Source organism: Montipora capricornis, chromosome 13 (assembly GCF_036669925.1).
Source record: "Montipora capricornis isolate CH-2021 chromosome 13, ASM3666992v2, whole genome shotgun sequence".
NCBI classification, from domain to species: domain Eukaryota; kingdom Metazoa; phylum Cnidaria; class Anthozoa; order Scleractinia; family Acroporidae; genus Montipora; species Montipora capricornis.
This window is the reverse complement of record NC_090895.1, coordinates 43,979,958-43,984,957: the sequence shown is the minus strand read 5'-3', so window position 1 is coordinate 43,984,957 and position 5,000 is coordinate 43,979,958.

The following is a 5,000-nucleotide window of genomic DNA, read 5'->3' as shown; positions in this document are numbered from 1 at the left end:
CACTCAAGTCTTGAAGTGGGTGTTTTTTTGAAAAGCTTCTTTTTCATCACATTTTACCTCCACTACTCAGACGGACACTCAAGCTAGGTGATATATGGGTGCGTTGGTCAGCCAAGCCACCGTGCAGCTTATTAAGCATTGCAATAAGTACAATAATATTATACATTAATTCTAAAGTAAAGAGAAAAGCAATGCACCAGAGCCGGACACGAAAACCCCTAAAAAAACCAGCAGGTGGAAAAAAGCGGGGAACGTGTACCCCCAACCAAGGCAGTGGTGCGACCCTCTGGGTTCTAGGGTATTCTACTTGAAAGACACTACTTACAATGTAAATGAACGCTATCATACACCGCCTAATGAAGGCATTAAACACGAATTCAGCTCGATAGGACAAAAAACAAAACAGGACTTGTGCACGCGGTGAAGGCTGACCGTAGAATGCCTCACTCACTAAACGATCGCCAAATACAAACCACGATCACATGGCACACCAAGCGCCTGCCGTCTCACAACCAGGCCTCGGCTATGTGATGGCAAAATACCAATTTACGCTAATCAGGATTATCACAAATTATATTAGACGATAATACCATCAACAAAGCCCTTCGCAAATTATTACTTAAGCTAACCATGTAACAGCTGAAATAGGTCTGAAATAGGGTATCAAATTTTTGGTCAGGTCTGAAATAGGGTGTGGAAAATGTCAGATTTTGGTCTGAAATAGGGTAAGTTTTGTCAGGAGCAGGAGGCAGGCCGCACAACCCCACCAAATTTTTCTGGGAGAACTTAGTGGTTTACTCGGTCTATCTCCAGAGTATTTTACTTTGTCTAACGCCAGACGATTTTATTCGTCAATGGGGAACCCCTAAGAGTCAATGGGTTAAAGCTAACCATTTTAAAATGGTTAAAAAGACTTTTAAGTAAAAATACTTAAAGACAAGTACTGTATAGAGCGGTTTTCAATTGAGTGTCGAAAGTAATTAGATAATTACTTTGGTTTATGATTACTTCACTCAGTGATTGGTTCAAAGTTCTTGCGCCATTTTTCATCCAATCAGAAGTGAAACCAAAACCAATCGTGGCTCACGCGTGCAAAACCACACAATCAAAACAAACAGTATGATTTCCTTCGAAACTTAGGATAGCTCAAGTTTTTAAAATGCCATTTCAATTTTTACTGAAAAAATTAATAGGTTTTTCAATTCTGGCAAACTAGTTTTTGTAACTGACATACGGAAAAAGGAAATACTCATGGGAATTTAGACAGTTAAAAATTGTCACGCTGTTGTAAATTTAAAAAATATTGATGACGCATGGCAATTGATCATGCGCACAAATCGAGACTGGACTGATTCATCCATTTCTTCGGATGAGCGGGCAAATCAAAGAAATTCGAGCCGGCTGGCAGAGCCAACCTTCCTCTTCCCGACTTATCTGGGAAGATCGAAAGAGTTTGTCCCATTTTTGACAAAAAACAAATTTCAGTCCAACGTTTGCTGTTTGCTGTACTGATGCAATGCGAAATCTTTCTTACTTATCGACTGTACACGCACGTATAATATAAAATGTGGTTATGCTTCGTTGTTGTTGTTTTTTTGCAGAGGAAGGTAAATTATTTTTTTCAATGTGCATACCGCATGTGCAGCATGCTTTCTTCACTCATTACACCTTGTTTTTGGTGGCCGAGCCGTTCGTTGCCAAAGCTCTGTATTTTTCTCGTTTACCCACGAAACACCTTAAGAGCGCACAGGAGTGCAGGAATGGCGCAGTGGTGAGAGCACTCGCCTCCCACCAATGCGGCCGGCTTCGATTCCCAGACTCGGCGTCATAAATGGGTTGAGTTTGTTGGTTATCTAGTCTGCACTGAGAGGTTTTTCTCCGGGTACTCCAGTTTTCCCCTCTCCTCAAAAACCAACATTTGACTTGATTTGTGGTAATTGTTAATTTCAGTTGACAGTGTCCCCAATTAGTGCTTCAGCGCTAGAATGACTAGACACTTAAATAAAGTTCCTTTCTTTTCCTTGTCTTTCCTTTTCTGGATCGAATTGGAATTTGGCAGTGTTGGTTTTTCTGGATGGGGGAAAACCAGAGTACCCGGAGAAAAACCTCTCGAAGCAAGGAGAGAAGCATCTACAAACTCGACCCACATATGACCCCGGAAAGGGGAATTGAACCCGAGCTACACTGGCGGGAGGCGAGTGTTCGACCGCTCTATTGTTAGCGTGTATATGTGATAGTTAGCTCCCAGACCCCAAACGGGTGTAATTCCCCCATAGGCCCTTGTGGTCAGAAAATAAAACGAAAAAAACGCACATGGTTAAAATGTTTGTAGATTTGATTGTTTTGCTCGCCGTTTCGCGAAGGTAAAACCGGCTCTTCTAAGCTCTATCGAGGTCGAGAGTTACAAAATTGGTGGTCCGTGAGAGGCAGTTCCGGCGATAGATGCGAAGGAGCTCCTGGTTTTACGTGGGAATGTCACCAGATGTCATCGCGTAAGCTTGTTGGTTTCCATCGAGTGGACTTTGCAGCATTGACAACACGTCCCGTTCGGATGCCTAACTGTTTGGGAATTAATTTTAAAGCGGCAAACTGAGAGTGACTTTGGCATTTTCGAGGTAAGAGTCCTAAAGTCTGTAAGTTTGAGTGGATTATTGCGACGAGATTTACTGTGGAAGACTGAGTTGATTCAAACGCGATAATTAGAAATTCAAGATGGCGGAGGAGCTTCAATTACGAATTCACACTGAACTCTGTAAAGCAACCGTCGAAAGTACAACATTAGTGGCAAAACAATTAAAAATAAGTGACTCCGAGGTAAAAGACAAAGGGAAATTCTCGATTATCAATAAAATTGGAAATGTCATTGAAGAGCAATTAACTGGATTGGCCGATGAGGACAAAGTTGGCTTTCTTCAGCCTATTGCCGAAATTTTAACTGATTTGCCGCCACCTCTTGAGGAACTTGATAAAGACAAGAGCGAGTTACTTATTCTAAAGAAAGAGATTGAAGCGCTTAAACTTATGCATGAGCAGATATCCAAGGAGGTTGGGGTCAAAGAGGGTATTACCCAGGTTAAACAAGAGCAGGTTAATTTGCAGTCAGGTGATGGTGTGTCCCCCTTCCAGTCCCTCATTGAGTCCACAAGTGTACTTAGACGTCAGTTCAAAATAGTAGGCCAGATTGGAGACCCAGATCAAAAGGATAAGTTGAATTACAACTCATTACGGAGACAGATTGATACAGGTGTTGAGCAAAAGTACAAGAAGCATGAGATTGTGGATGGGGTTATTCGCGCCATCAGCCCAGGGCTTGTTTTAAGAAGTTATCTAGAATCCTTTACGACCTTGTCTCTTGAGCGTCTCAAGAAAATCCTTCGTAGCCATTATGGGGTTAAGAACACTACGGAACTGTACCAAAGTTTAGCGTCTATTTGCCAAAGTGGGAAAGAAACACCGCAAGCATTCCTAATGAGAGCCCTTGACTTAAGGCAAAAGATACTCTTTGCAAGCCAAGAAGGGGAGGACTCCTTGAAGTATGATGCTTCGCACATTCAGCAACTCTTTCATAGAACCGTTGAGACTGGGCTACAAGATGAGAGTATCAGAGTCAAACTTCGGCCTTACTTGGCCAACCCACTGGTTGAAGATGAAGAACTCATTCACCAGGTGAATGTTGCCGTTTCGTCTGAAGAGGAACGGCTTCGCAAACTGAAGAGCCAGACCAAAACTAAGCCAGCCTATGTGACGCAGATTGGTCAAGAGGCAGAGTCACCAGAAGTACCTTCTAGTAAAGTCCCCACCGTGAAGAAGGATCCTAACCTACCAAACCGGGCAAAAACAGAACTTCAAGAACTCAAGGCTGAGGTGGAAGCATTGAAGACGGAGGTTAAGAGTAGATCAGAAGCGAACGCCCAACCAGTCCGACAGGGAGGAAACAGTTGGAGTTATGGAAGGGGTTGGGAACGACGAGAAGCAAGACCCCGACCATCCAAATGCCAGTCCTGCTTTGAGAAAGGGGAAGAACGGTGTAACCACTGTTTTAAATGTGGGAGCGATAGCCACTATGCCATTGGTTGCCGACAGGGTCAGTCACCAGGACAGAGATCGCTAAACGAGAGACGGCTACTTGTGCGGGACCAGAAGTAGCCGAGCCCCCACATGTGTCCCACCAATGTGACTGCTGCGCCAAAACCGAAACACAAGTCCCTTATCAACGCTGTTCCCAGTGCCAGGCAGTGTGGTATTTCTCTAAAAGATGCCAGAAAGAACAGTGGTCCGCCCATAAGACGATTTGTCAAGCAATTAAGGAGCTGTCACAAAGAGAGAATCAAGTAATCCTTGAAACCGCATTTATCAGCCACCTGACACCCACACAGCATGCAAAAGTTGTCAATCTAGTTGGAAGAAAATGTACAGTTAAGTGTTTACTTGATGACAATGAAGTTACTGCCTTATGGGACACTGGTGCCTAGGTCTCGATAACGACAAGAGGCATGCTGGAGGAAAAACTTCCAGGAACAGTGGTGAGGGATATATCAGAACTGATCAGTGTAGGACTTGACCTAACCGCAGCTAATGGAACCAAGATTCCTTTCATTGGATGGGCTGACGTGAGGGTGCGACTTCCTGCATCGGCGGAGGAGGTGCGAGACGTGCATGTTCCATTTCTGATTACAGTTGATCGGCTAGAAATGCCAATATTGGGCTACAATGTCATTGAAGAATTAGTAAAGACGTCTACTCAAGGATTCAACATTTTAAGTGCTTTCAAAAAAGAATTCGCAGATAGTGATGAGAGGCAGCTGGAAACTTTGATTAACTTGATTCAAGCCCCAAGTGATGATTACCTTTGCACTGTCCGAACTTCAAAGAAAGACATTATCATCCCGAGGGGCCAGATTGTTAATGTTTCATGCAGGGCAAATACTGGGCCTGTGTCAGCAACGATACCAGTTCTATTCGAACCTGATGAAATGGCTCAATGGCCAACCGGTCTCCAG